Here is a 15085-nt window from a genome sequence, read left to right as displayed (position 1 = left end):
TGACAGCCCACCCAGGACAGACAGACTCGCCTCTGATGCAGACACTGGGAAAAGGACACATCTGTGCTCTGTCTCCACAGCCTAGGGGCAGCCTGGACCCCACAGGGCTCAGGGCAAGCAGGTGGCCGGGCCTGGTGCAGTGCGCGCCTGCAGCCCCTGTAGTCTGTTGACTGGGGGACCCGAATGAGCGAGAGGATGATTTGTGCGAACCATGGCGGTCCCCTCACCATTGCCTGGGAAGGAAAGCCAGCCGCATCCCACATCCCACATCCCACATCCCACATCCCACATCCCACATCCCGGGAAGCTGTTTATGGTGCAGGAAGGGCTTAGTGGCTTTATTGCTCAGATTATTGGTTGCATATCAGTTTTCTCATCGTCTACCTCCAATTTCCTGTTTTGCTTATCTCAGAATGACTTGTTTTCTTTTTAATGTTTGCCCTCCCCATGTGGCTTTTGGCTTCACGTTGATTAGATATGGAACTGGTGGCTAATGGATTAGAATGCGGGATTTGTTTGCTTTGTAATATTTTAAGAAAAGCAGGAGTAATGGAGAGAGATATTATATTTACAGTCCGACTCTTTTTTCATTACCGGAAAGACAACTTATTTAGGAATTTGGATTATGGCTCTCAGTCACTTTTTGATTTGTGTTTCACTTCAGGGCTTTCCTCAGTTACAAATCCCTGCAGATTCATGGGGCTTAAGAGGTACACTTGTGTATTTATTTTCTTTTTAGCCTACCCCCACACCCCTGCACCAGAGTTCTCTGATTCTTCAAGGCCTCCCTCTAAGCGGTGCAGGCATCACATTTCTTGCATGGTTCGTGCAGCTGAGAAGATGGTTCAAGCTAGTCCTGTGGAACTCACGGCCTGTGTCTGTCAACCTGTGGAAAACCTAGGTTTAGCCCCTACTTTGGTACATAGCTCTTTCTCATGGTCACCTCAAAGTACCAAGCCAAGCTACATCCGGACATTTATGGGATGCCTGGAGTGGTGTGCTGTGCCCAGGAGGCCTTGCGGGCAGGCGGCAGACATTGCGTGCTCTGGCTCCATGGCCTGGAGCCCTTCCAGGCAGTGAAGACACAATGACAATTCCTGGACTCTCTTCGTCTCGAGGTTGGACAGTGTCTTTGGCATATTTCCACATAATCGGCCACTCATCTTAGTTGATGCTATTGGCAGGGACAGTATGTGAAAGTAGGGTAATTGTGATTATTAGCAATTGTTTCAAAATACCTAGCAGAGAGGAGTGTAAGAATGTGTGTGTGTGTGTGTAATGAGTCTTGAACTTAGGGCCTTGCACTTGCTGGGCAAGTGCTCTTCTACTTGAGCCACAACCCCCAGCCCTGTTTGCATACGTTCTTTTTTAGATAGGGTCTTGTACTTTTTTTGCCCCAGCTAGCTGTCACCACAGTTCTTCTATCTAGGCCTCCTTTCTCCCTCTAGGATGACAGCTGTGAGCCGCCACACTCAGCTTGTTTGTTGATACCGAGTCGCACTAACTCTCTGCCCAGGCTGACATGGCATTTCAAGCCTCCTACTTCCTGCCTCCCAGGTCGCTAGGGTTACAGGATACACAATGTGCCCAGCTCAGAGCGACATTTTTGAGCATGAAAGAAGAGAAAGAAATGTAATAGAATTTGGAGCCAGCAGCCAGGTTAAAGACTTTTTTCAGTCTTTGGAAGGTGAAGGAAAATAGAGACAGATGACTGAGACCCAAATTAATATCCCACAGAAAATTTGGAAATCATCTTCCAAATTATTAATGTTGAGTTTGGGCAAGGGCCAAGTAGTATTTAATGAGAACAGAAAGCAAACACTCTGGTGAGTTTCTCTTTTACAAAGCCGTAGTGGACGGCGTCTTCTTAGGCCCCCAATTCACCCTCTTACCATATTGGTTTCTTGGGGCAGCGTGACAAAGCCATGCACACTGGAGGCGAAGTTGTGAATCCAGATGTGGGCACCTGACACTGCCCCACCTGCCAGCATCTGTGTCGCCGTGACATGGCCTCTCTCTGGGTGTCTGTGTCTCCTTCCTTACAAGGCCATCAGTCACATGGGATTAGGAACTCACACATTTTCAGTATGAACTCAACAAATGACACGTGACACCTCTGTCTCAAATAAGATCACCATCTTTGATGAAAATCCTCCTACCTATCACTTCTTCAGAGGACTGGACCACCCACAACCCACACCCAGCTCATCGTGAAATGGGATTGGCCTTGAACCCTGACCTGTGGATCTCTGCTACCTGAATAATTGAGATTACAAGTGTGCTCACCTTGCCCGCCCAGATGACCAGTTGCGTCTTGTCATGATCTCAAATAAGATCATCATTGCAGGTAACGTGTGTGTGTGTGTATGAGAGAGAGAGAGAGAGAGAGAGAGAGAGAGAGAGAGAGAGAGAGAGAGAGAGAGAGAGCTTCCACATGTCTGTCTGTTTCGACCTTCAGCTGGAACATACTGAAAAGATGTGTCCCAGACAGCTGGCTGGACACCACTGGATGCCAGAGACTCGGGACTGCTCAGAGGTGTGGTTAGATCACACAGAAGTTGGAAGTGGGTGGAGGCGAGGGGGTACAACTCTAGCCTTGCATTGGGAGCACATCATGTCTCCCGACATCTGGAATCCATCCAAGACTGCATGGAAAACTAGGGACCCCTCAGGTGTCCCTCATGATTGAGGGCCATCACTGGAAGAGAATCATATGCCCCCTGGTGGATGCCTTCTGTATTCTCCTAGGAGAGGCAAAGGCAGCTCCTGCAGGAAGGTCTGGCTTCATGAGGCGGCCCTGGGCCGTAGGAGAGGGAGGGCTGGAGTTGCTCTCCTCCCTGCTCCACCTACAAAGATGAGGAATTGGAGGCCAAGAGGAGTAATGGGACCCCATGACCCCAGAGGACTAGACACCTACTCAGCCTGTTGTACCAAGGACCATTGACCAAGCTCCCAGCTCTGCCCCCTCCTGTTCTTAATGTTCTTAATTGGGAATATCCTAAGAGTGAGAATTCTATGTCTTTCCAGTTCCTCTGTGTGCTTGACAATAGGTTGGATGGTGTCATGGGAAAGAATCATTTCTGAAACACTGCTTAGTGGGTGAACAGTTTTCCCCTTCCTCCCTCCCTCCTTCCTTCCCTCCCACCTTCCTTCCTTCCCACCTTCCTTCCTTCCTTCCTTCCTTCCTTCCTTCCTTCCTCCCTCCCTTCCTTCCTCTCTCTTTATTTCTCCCTTCCTTCCTCCTTTTCTTTCTTTACTTCTTTCCTTCTCTCTCTCTCCCGCTCTCTCCCTCTTTCTCTCTCTGCTGTGATTAGACCCAGTATCTCACACATGCTAGACAAGAACTGATCTACACTTCACCTCTGTCTTCTTTTTAATTAGTGACAATGTGTAGTTTCTAACTAGAAATTTTTAGACAAATATCTTGAAGAAAAGAGAAGTGAGCATCCAAGCACAGTACAACTTGTTCCACGATTCCAGCTCTGTGGGCAAAGGTGCCACTTTCAAGAGCTGTGGTGGACTTGCCCATTACTCAACCCCCCAGAGCCCCAGTGACTGGAAGCCCACAGGACTCCTCTGAGTTTTTAGGATTTACCAATGTCTTAGAGACTTTGTCATCCACAGTACCATCATGTTTGGGAATGTCTCCAGACCTAAAGGTGTGAGTAGTTCTGCATATGTGCAGAACAAACCTTGTTTATGGAGCTAGCAGTATCTGCTATTACTTTTTTCTTCTTTTGGTGTTGGCTTTTTTTTCTCTTTATTAAGACTTTTTTTTTTTTTTTTTTGGGTCTGGTTGTGGGGCCTGAACTCTGGGCCTGGGCGCTGTCCCTCAGCTCTTCAGCTCAAGGCTAGAGCTCTACCACTTGAGCCACAGCGCCACTTCCGGCTTTTTTCATTTTGCTAATGTGGTGCTGAGGAATCGAACCCAGGGCCTCAGGCATGCAAGGCAAGCGCTCTACCACTGAGCCATCTTCCCAGCCCCTTTATTAAGACTTTTTATTGGCATACACTTTCATTATGACTTTCCCATACATGCATACCATGTACCATCAATCTCACCCCCTCTATCTTCTCCTCTCTTCCCCATTCTTAAAACAATCTCAACAGGCTTTAGTATTCTATTCTCATGTATGCGACTAACCTACTTTAGCCATATTCAGACTCTTAACTAACCCTTCCCTGTCATGCTGCTACCCACTCCTTACAACAAGGCTTTCCTGTCTCTTTTCTTCTTGTAGTGTGTAGTAATTGTATGAAGGTGTAACACATGACATTTTGCACGTCTACATTTTTACCAAAGTCACCTCCTGCCAAATGGCAGTGGTACACTCTCTCCTTAATTATACTTGCTCCTTTCTTACTTACACTCTCTTTCCAAAACACTCCACACCGAACAGGTGTATAGGACTAGGTTAATGCACCCATGAAAACAGGGACAGCAAATGGAGAGTTAGCCCGGGAGGAGTCACTCGGCCCTTGGAACTCAGTGTTGCCGTTGAGACACTCACTGAGTTGACTGAGCTGACTCTAAACTTCTGAGCAGCTTCTGGGATGCTGATATCCTTACTAGAAAAATGGAGTTCCTATAGTGACTTCAAAGGCATTTTCTTCCTAAATTAATACTAGACCTTCTGTTGGGCTCCTTGAGTGACAAGTGCTGCTGTTGATAATGACTTCAGTCCCAAAGCAGAAGCAATCCTTTTTTTCCATCTCATTACATTTTATTTTCAGAAAAGCAAGTTACTGTATTGTCATCTAAGAGATTACATATGCATTTGGCTTATACAGCAGATTATATCAGTGATCTTTTGGGTATTTGTTTAGCTTGGTACAGTGGTGTATGCCTGTAATCCCAAGACTCAGGGGGCTTGAGGCAGGATGGTGAGTTATAGGAAAGCCTGGGCTACATAGTCAGATCCTATCTCAAAAAACAAAATTCCTCCCTCATATGCAAAAAAGTTATCATTATACTGTTAAATATTGATACGATCATAAGAATACAAATGTTTAAGTCTTAAGGATTATTTACCAGGAGACACAGGGAAAAGGAAAAACTTTTTCCTTTTTGAGGAAACAGAGCTGTCAAAAACTTCAACGTTTGTGGCTGATAGTAGTCCCTATAAGTCTATTTTATATAATCTATACTGAATCAGCTAGAAGTTGGTAAACTAAATACCATCAGGCAAAATACGTTCATACATCTGTTGCTAGTAATGATAACATTTGGAAGTCTTGAATAGTAGCCCATATGTTGTTCCTACTACATTTGTTCTTTTGTTGTGTTTTGTGCTGGTATCAGGGGGCTTGAACTCAGGGCCTCTTGCTCTTGCTTGTTTTTTATTTTCTCATGGGTGGCACTCTATCATTTGAGCCATGTCTCCAGTCCAGCATTTGAAGACTTCCGCCAGGCTGGCTTCAATCTCTGATCCTCCAGGCTGTCTCTGAATTGCAATCTTCAGAATTTCAGCTTCCTGAGAAGCTAGGATTACAGGCGTAAGCTGATGGCACATGGCTGATGAAAGAGTTTTATGTGACAGAGGATGTTGGAAAGAATATTCATTGTCTCCCCATTCTCCCTAATACTGCTTATACTATTTATCTACATTCAAGGAATCAGGGAAAGAGTAGAGGATGAAAAGTAACCTCCTCAGCTTACTCCTCCTTCTTCACTCCTCTTGAACTCAGGGCAGGGCCTTTCAAGCCTCTCAGAGCCTTTTCTCTTGTCAAAGGTGTTCAAGATAGTTGTATTCTTTCTCAACAGCATCCAGTTGAAAAACCATAAAGGCTTTGGTGTGCCACAGCAGCAGCAGTGAGAAAATGGGAAGATAGGAAAGTGGAGGAGCTTAGGAGAGTCCCCCTCCAGTGTTGCATTAGAGACAGAGCTTCCACATTGCTCCCAGAAATGGGATTGCCAGCAATACCAGCTTCCCTGATAAGGTGGCTGCTACTCCAGCAGATCTGAGTAGATGGTTACAAGTGTCTTCCTGACAGCAGCTGTACTGGAGCTCAGACTCTCCTGTTTGGCTGGAAACGAATTCAAAAGTACAGTCACCCAATGCCCAACAGGTGCGGGGCCTAGATTGTGCAAAGAGACATGAATCAAGGGCAGATGGACAGGTCACGTTTATCCTGCAGTCTGAAACTAGGCCATGCTAGTTGTAGTGGATGAGGCTAAAACCTAAGTGTGAGAGGACTGCCAGGATGAGCAGGAAGCTGAGCAGGCCAAATCCTCCTGTAATTCTCCTTGTGTCTGGCCACAGAGCCTGCACCAAACACTGTCTGGGCCCCAGGCACCTTCATCACTGGTGCGCTCAGAGGCAATCCTTTTTATTTCATTTTTTGGTGCAAAAGGTACTGGGGTTTGAACTCAGGGACTTGTGCTTGCTAAGCAGACCCTCTATGCCTTCAGGAGTACCCCCAACCCTTTTTACATTCATTATTTTTCAGATAGGGTCCTATATTTTTGTACAAGGCTCAACTTTGATGAAAATCCTCCTACCAGTCCCTCCCTCAGAGGATTGTACCATCACACTCAGCTCATTGTAAAATGGGATTGGCCTTGAACTCTGACCTGTGGATCTCTGCTACCTGATTACAAATGTGCTCACCCTGCCCGCCCAGAAGACTGGCTGCTTCTTGTCATGATCTCAATTTGGTCAAAGAGCATAATTGTAAACATGAGCAGCATACAGACATAACTCTTCTCTGTGGGCTGGGAAGGTTGCTCAGTGGTAGAGCACTTGCCTTGCATGCATGAGGCCCTGAGTTCGATTCCTCAGCACCACATAAGCAAAAAAGAAAAGAGCTGGAAGTGGCGCTGTGGCTCAAGTGGTAGAGCGCTAGCCTTGAGCTGAAGAGCTGAGGGACAGCGTCCAGACCCAGAGTTCAGGCCCCATGACCAGGCCCCTCCCCCCAAAAAAACTCTTCTCTGCTCAAAGTAATAGAGTTCAGAGAGGCACCTTCCTCGACCTGGATGTCATGGATCCATTTAGGACTGGAAACCCCTGCAGGGCCTAGGCTAGGAGATGGCGGGAGAGCTCTGAGCCACAGCATTGCTCAAGAACCTGCATTGCTCAGACCCTACACACACACACATACACACACACACACACACACACACACACACAGTGATGCTTCAAAAGCTTGCATCACAGGCTGGTCCAAGGGGATGCCAGCAGGGTGACTGTCTGTCTGACATCTTTTGGCAACAAACAGTGTTCCTTTAGGGATGCAGTAGCACAGGAACTATTCTGTGGCCAAGTCTCTGGGATATCTGGACCTTTATGATTGCCTGTGTACCCTAATTAGTGGGAGTTCACTATCCTATGACAGGCTAAGGTGGCAGACGCCCGCTCAATGTTGGAAGCCGGGCTTACCTGAGAGTATAGAGCAGTCTGCATACACACGTGTGTCGCACTGCCTAACAGAAACACCTCAGAAAGCAAGTATGTGCTTCTTGCCCTGTTAGAAGAACACTCCTTGAGCTCACACTGTTCACTGCTTTGCAGCCCTTATTGCTAAAAAACACCAAGCATGTGCAGGCCTGGGTGCAGAGAAGCCGCTCCAGGCGTCCTGTTAGGAAGTCCCTTTCCCTGACCAAGCAGGTAGTCATCAACGACAATATGGCAGGCCAATTCGGGAGTGTTCTGCTAGCCACTGACAGCCAGGGGCTCATTGGCTCAGGCACAGAGGGGCAGGTGCTCGGCACAGAACAGGAGCTGTGGCCTGGCTGCAGAGTCCCAGAGGAGGACGTCTGCAGAGATCAGAGCAGGAGCAGAGCTGTGGCCGGGGGACTCTGGGGACCAGGCATTGTGGCCCCTGGCTCTGGGAATGAGTCAGGGCCGCCCGGTTGAGGAAAGTGTATGCTGGTGCTCACTAAAGGTTATATTCTCTTACACCAAACATAGCTCCCTGTTCACCACCAAGGCCTGGAAGATGAACTTGAGTTATTAGGGAGGGTCCCCTGGCTCATGGGGGTGTGGTCTGTGGGAACGTTAAGCCCCTTAGCTCACAGAACAGAGGCTTCCTAGCAGGCCTAGGTAGCTGGAGAAGGACTGACTGAATCTGGCTCTCCATCCTGCTTCTCTCCTTCCCTCCAGCCTGGAAGCAAGAGTGGACCAGTTAGTGTTGGAGCAAAAGGGAGCATGGGCTAGAAATTTAGTGTGGGCTACTAATAAAAACGGCACACAGCCTCCTCCTGAAACAATAATAGAAATAATATGAAAATCCATAAATGTGTGTGATGTAAAGGTGTGTGTTAAGAAGGAAAGAGAGAGAGAGAATGAACATAAGTACTGGGGCTTGAACTCAGGACCTTGAGCTCTTTTTTGAAAGCATTATTATTAAGTAGTTGTACGAAGGGGTTACAATTCCATAAGTCAGTAATGGGGCTTGAACTCAGGGTCTGGTTTTGAACTCAGAGTCGTACAGTTTTCTTGCTCATGACTGGCAGTCTACCACTGGTGCCATGCCTCCAGCCCAGATGGAAATAGAGATTCATGAGCTTTTCTGCCCAAGTTGGCTTTGAAACCGGATCCTCTAGGTCCCAGCCTCCTGAATAGGTGGGATTCCAGGCATGAGCCATCGGAGCCCTGTGTATACAGAATCTTATGTCCATGCACACAAACACCATATAGCTTACATATAACTGAGGCTACGTCCAAGTGATGTCACCACGCCTATACTGTACCGGCTCATCTATTTCAGCATCAGGTGGAAAGACCATAGAGACACAAAGACTGGGCCAGCATCTTGCTCCATGTCCAGGATCCAGACTTTTCTTCATTCTTTTCTTCTCTCTCTTCCTTTCCTTTCCTTTCCTTTCTTTTCCTCTCCTTTCCTCTCCTTTCCTCCCCTTTCCCTCCCTCCCTCCCTCCCTCCCTCCCTCCTTCCCTCCCTCCCTCCCTTTCTTCCTTCCTTCCTGCCTTCCTGCCTTCCTTCCTTTCCTTCCCCCCCTCCCCCTTTCTCCTTCTCTCCCTCTCCCTCTCCCTCTCCCCGTGCTGAGGACTGATCTCAGTGTCTTGCTCTTGCTAACTAAATGCTGTATCCCTGAGCTGTATCCCAGACTGAAAGCCTATTTGGCTGGGGGGAGGGGGGGGGGCGGTCCTGGGGCTTGAACTTTGGGCCTGGGCATTGTCCCTGAGCTCTACCACAAGATTAGTGCTCTACCACTTGAGCCACAGTGCCACTTCCAACTTTTTTGAGTAGGTTATTGGAGTTAAGAACCTCATGGACTGTCCTGCCTGGGCTGGCTTCAAACCATGATCCTCAGATCTCAGCCTCCCGAGTAGCTAGGATGACACCAGCGCCCAGCTTGGAAGCCTATTTTCCTTGTACATGAGGGACAACTCTGTTCCACCCAAGATGTCCCTAGGATGGAGTCTGTCCTTGGGGCTGCTCAGTGACCTGGGGGGACATCGTGGGGAGTGGGCTGGTGGCCTTCAGTTCTCTAGGGAGACCAGGAGCCTGGGTACAGAGCCACCACCTAGGAGACTAGAAGGGAGTGGTCCTCTGGCCTGGGCTCCATGTCCCTTCACAAGATTCTGGTCAGTGAGGTCTGAAGTAGACTTCACAGCTTTGTTTGTGAGCCCTTTGAATAGAGTCTCATTTCTCGAGGAGTTTGGAGGAATTCAAAGCCATATAAAAGTTTAATTCCCACATATGTTACAGGCCTAAAGAATCATTGTGGGAAAGGAATCATTAGGCTGATCTGGCTCTTTCAGAGTAGACGTGTGTACAGGCAGAGGCCACTCGTGTGTCTCAGGACACGGGGGGACAGACGGGCGTGGTGTGTGGCCGTTCCACCCCAAAGCGCGGGTTTTGTTTTCTAAAAACGCTTTCATTGTTGAAAAATGACCTGCAAATATTTGTTGTTTTTACTGGAGAAAGAAAAAAAAAAAGGAGGTGCTTGCGTTAGAGAGGCCAAACATTTTCCAGATCCTCCGTGATTCATCTAGCAACAGCTTTATGGATATCTGTTTCATGACATTTATTACATTTTTTGGCTATGATTGAAAAGAAATGGAAATGGGGGGGGAATAATCAAAATTAATGACGGCCTTTACAAAGTCATGTGCACTTTCTGGAAAGGAGAGCTGTGTCCATTTCGGAGCTGTGAAGAATTTATAAGAAGGCAACATAAAACTGAAGCCTCACATTCCTGGGGCAAATTAGAGTCTACTTCAAGATTAGCTGCTGCGAGCCCGCTGTGTTTCCCAAAGTGTGTTCCGGAAGGCACCGCCAGCTGTTCTCCACCCACTTCTGCGGGGCTTGTGGTCAGAAGAAATTGGAGATGCCTTGAGCTAGATCCCCTGACTGGGAGAGCCATTCATCTCAGTGGCATTTGAGAGGCTCATAGATATGGTGTGATACAGATTCCCAGTCTATGCACTATTGCTGTCCGTGGGGGGTAGGCTTGAGAGACCACGTTGAGGCTGAGCAATGTTGTGCTGGTGCTAGTTCTGGGACCCGCTGGTTTGTAGCTCATAAGCAAGCCACTTCCTCACTCCGTGCCTCAGTTGCTCTTGGTGTGTTTCTGAGTTAGGGACACACAGTAGGGATTTTTCACATCTCTCTTGGACCCCTGCCCTGCGATCTGGGCTGGAGGGGCAGGACCTGCCCCTCCCCAGTCACACCCTCCCTCCAAGGTGGCTTGTCAGTCTTGCCAGGACGGGAAGTCAGTCAACAGGAGGCTTGGGGCACATCCTGCCCCACACACAGAGGGTCACATGGAACCCAAACACACACATTGCCCCCCAAGTCCTTTATGACTGGAAGCATATGCCCCCAGGCAGGCCAGGAGCCGCTGGTGCCCCTCCCCCCCCCCTCCCCCGGCAGGGCAAGACAGGTATCAGAACCGTGGCCCCCTGCATGCTCCAGGCCCTGGCTGTCGCTGCTCACCTTTCTCAAGAAAGCATCTGGAGTAGCAAGGGCAGAAGGGACAGCAAGCTCTGTCCCATTGTCCCATTGGATGGTGGGGGGGGGGGTGAGTGGGGAGGGTGTGCATGATTCACCCTCTCCTCTGGAACCAGAGAAGTTAGCAGAGGCCACAGCTCCTCAGCGCCCAGCGAGGAAGCAGAGTTTTTCTCTCCTCCTCCTTTCTCCAGAGTTTTCCAGCTGAGGCCAGGCATTTGGGAAGGGCAGTGATGACCAGTGTAACAGAATGACCTGGCCACCACAGCCTGAAGTCCCGATAAAGCCACACCCAGACCCGAGACTGCCTTCATTCGCCTTTGCTTTGCAGAGACGGCTCAGGGCTTAATTTATAAAGTCAAAATACAGGGTTGACATTCCAATACTTCAATACATTTGGGGAATATGGGATTTCAAGTGATCAGCAGCAGGAAAAAATTGGAAAATCATGTGCCTTAGTGTTTAAGAGAAAAACAAAAAGATCAAATGTAAAAACAGACCAGGCTGGGTGCTGATGGCTCATGCCTGTAATTCTAACCCAGGAGGCTGAGATTTGAGGATCAAGGTTCAAAGCCAGATGGGATAGAAAAGTCTGGGAGATTCCTTATCTCCAGTGACTCACCAAAAATCTTAGAAGGAAGCTGTGGCTCAAATGGTAAAGTGCCAGCATTTAGGGAAAAAAAAATACCACCCCAAACAACTAAGTAGCATCAAGGCCCTGAGTTCAAGCCCCAAGTACATGCACAAAAAACAAACAACACCCGCTGAGAACTGCAGAGAGGAGATCGTATTAGAAAGGCCCTTGATGGCGCGGGTCAGGGCAGGCATCTAGCTCTGCCCATGGAACTATTTCTGTATAATTTACAAGATGACATCAGGTTTCCTTGTGATTCAGCAGGAATGAAAACACTATATATATGAGCTGTAATATCAAAAATCAAAAGGAAAGTTCTGGCCAGAAATGTAATTGTGTTCAATTATTAGAAACATCTGTTTGTTGTAAAATAAAGTAATCATCTTGAATAAGTCACTTTCTAATAAGGATTTCATTTCCCCTCCCACCCCCCCTAGTTTTAGGGGAATATGTTTAAATAAGAAGTTGAATCCCCCTTTCATGATTGTATATTTAAGTTAGCTGCCTTCAGCCTCTCTGGAACGGGGCAAGGTGTAATAAATAATAGAGATCTTGAAGTGAAATCTGGAAAAACCTTGCTGTGGCTTGCTGGTAGGCTCTGAGAGGCCATGGCATTCTGCAGACAGCTGGGGCAGGAAGGGGTGGGGAGGGAGGCTGTGTCTGCAGAGTTCCCAAAGAACGGTCTGTGCACGTCTTAGGAAGGGAAAGAGCCGGGCGCTGGCGGCTCACGCCTGTCATCCTAACTACTCAAGAGGCTGAGGTCTGAGGATCACGGTTCAAAGCCAGCCCAGGCAGGAAACTCTATGAGACTCTTATCTCCAATAAACTACTCAGAAAAAGCTAGAAGTGGTACTGTGGATCAAGTGGTAAAGCATTAGCCTTGAGCAAAAAGCCCAGGGACAAAACCCAGGACCAGAATTCAAACCCCAGGATTGGCAAAGAAGAAGAAAAGAAGGAGAAGAAGAAGGAAGAGGAGGAGGAAGAAGGAAGTAAAAAGGAGGAGGAGGAAGACAAGGAAGCGGATGAAGGGTTCAAACATACCTACCCTATGAGTACCAGTGCTCACGCCTGTAATCCTAGCTATTCAGGAGGCTGAGATCTGAGGATCACAGTTCAAAGCCAGCCTGGGCAGGAAGTCTATGAGATACTTATTACCAGTTAAGCACCAAAACAGTAAGAAGTAGAGCTGTGGCTCAAGTGGTAGACTGATAGCCTTAAGCAAAAGAGCTCAGGCACAGCACCCAGGCCCTGAGTTCAAGCCACACAAAAGCACAACAAAACAAAACACACATACCCAGTTTACCTCTGTTGTTTTTAACCTTGTCAGAGACCAGTTCCATTCCTCTGGGACTCGGACTGTTGGCGTCTAGAAAACCCCAAAGGTAGCTTGAACTCAGGGCCTGGACACTGTCCTTGAGCTCTACCACTTGAGCCCATAGCACCACTTCCAGTTTTCTGGTGATTAATTGGTTAAAGTCTCACAGACTTTCCTGCCTGGGCTGGCTTTGAGCTGTGATCCTCAGATCTCAGCCTTCCGAGAAGCTAGGATTACAGGCGTGAGCCACCAGCACCCAGCATGCTGGCATCTTTTCATCAGCCTTCCCAAATTGGAGGAACTTAGAACTGGCATTACAAGAGGTGACAGTTGCGTGCTCATCAGTTCATGGTGCTCACAGTAGGGAAACGATGGAAGTGACCACCACCTTGGCGTTCTGCAGATAAAATGTGGTGAATGCTTTTTAATTCATTAACTCATGCTTTCCTCCAAAAGCTGTGACCTAGGTCAATCCAAGTAAAATTCATTTGGAGGATGCTGGGCTTGAACCCAGCATGTATGCTAGAAGAATCTAAGCCCGGAACACACTGAAGAACGTACTGAGTCCCCTTTAATTGACTGACCAGGGACACACGCTGGTTCATGAGTGAAGGCTTATAAGAAATGTTGGGTCGGGCTGGGAAGGTGGCTCAGTGGTAGAGCGCTTGCCTTGCATGCCTGAGGCCCTGGGTTCGATTCCTCAGCACCACGTAAGCAAAAAGAAAAAAGCCAGAAGTGGTGCTGTGGCTCAAGTGGTAGAGCGCTAGCCTTGAGCTGAAGAGCTGAGGGACAGCGCCCAGGCCCAGAGTTCAAGCCTCATGACTGGACCCCCCCTCCCCAAAATAAAGAAATGTTGGGTCTCTGAAAACATTAATTAAAAAGAAAAACAAGCTCTCTTTGGTGTGGCTCTGTCACACTGTCTTGTTCTCAGCTGGAAACACTAATAAAGAAAAATAATGTAGCCCTGACGGTACAAATCGCGTGACGCCAGTGCCGAAGGTGTCTGTCACAAAGCCTCAGGGAGCTGTCAAAAATCTGTATGAGCCAGAGCAAGCCACGTTATTGAGAAGGTGGGATGTGGTCAGAACTTTCTATGTGGCAGTTAAGAAAGCCGGGCTGACAGAGGCTGCCAACGCTGCAAGACCAACTTCCTATTTGAATAACAAGGAGAAGGTGTTTTGCAGAGAGAGGCTTACCGTGTTGCACTCCAGCAAGCTACAGTTTGGGGCTTGTGGCTCATAAATATTGGTGAAAAGAAATGACACGATTCCATTTACCAGAACAGGTCGATCGCATCAGCACGTTTCTCCCTTGGCTGGTTCTTCACAGAAGTCAGCTAACCCAAGCTCCTTCTGTGCCAGATCGAAAGCCAGGAATGTAGAGTTTATGTATTTTTACTCAAAAAGGGAGCCGTGCTTGGCATTGGCATTTGGTGTGGCTTTGAAGTGTGCCAAGTTTTTACCAATGCAGCTTGGTGGTGTCGATCAGACACAATTTGATAGACTCTTCAGGGCCAGATTCGAGCCGATCAGATTATCAATTAGCCTGGAGGAGAAATCCTGGAGTGAGACTTCCCAGGCAAGTTTCTGCTGTTTCCCCGAAGTTGGCCTATTGCAGATGGTTTGTGGAAGACTCCCACGGGGCGGGCTTCACATCCCCTGAATGATCGTCAGAGCCAATAGTAATGGCCAATAGTAGTCAATGGCCAATAACAGTAGTGGCACTTTTCCAGTTATCTATGTAACCAGCTGCTCCCACAGACTTGAAACAGCTATCGCTTTACTATGGCACCTGATTTTCTAAGTGGTGAACTTGGTCAAGGCTGTATACTAGTCCATTTTCCATTGCTATCACAAAATACCAGAGGCTAGATAATTTACAAGTAGATTGGTTTAGCTCACAAGTTTGGAGGCTGAAAGTCCAAGACTGGATGACCCCATAGGTTTGCCTTTGCATCACTGTAGTTGGTTGATAGTGTTTGTGAAACCAAGGAGCAATTTGGTGGAAGCCAGAGAGGCTGGAGGGGGGCTATTCCGGCTCTTTTATAACAGTGACCTCTCCTGAGAAATATTCAGGGTCTCAAGACATCCACCTTAGTCCCTTCTAAAAAGATGTGCATGAGCTGGGCACCAGTGGTTCATGCCTGTAATCCTAGCTACGGAGGGTTGAGGCTCAAAGCCAGCCCAAGGCAGGAAAAAGTCTGAGACTCTTATAATCACTTA

At 47.9% G+C, this 15085-nt stretch overlaps 1 long non-coding RNA gene across 1 annotated transcript; it reads left to right on the top strand.

Moving 5' to 3' along the window:
* The first annotated feature begins 4886 nt into the window (after nt 1-4886).
* On the top strand, nt 4887-14362 carry LOC122114286. Its single transcript, XR_006148550.1, has 3 exons — nt 4887-5008; nt 9384-9386; nt 14352-14362. It is a non-coding gene; the product is annotated as an uncharacterized LOC122114286 (long non-coding RNA).
* Nucleotides 14363-15085: the final 723 nt, after the last annotated feature.

Source organism: Dipodomys spectabilis, unplaced genomic scaffold (genome assembly GCF_019054845.1).
Source record: "Dipodomys spectabilis isolate Male_0828 unplaced genomic scaffold, ASM1905484v1 ptg000107l, whole genome shotgun sequence".
Classification (NCBI taxonomy): domain Eukaryota; kingdom Metazoa; phylum Chordata; class Mammalia; order Rodentia; family Heteromyidae; genus Dipodomys; species Dipodomys spectabilis.
This window is presented reverse-complemented; position numbering and strand designations above follow the sequence as displayed.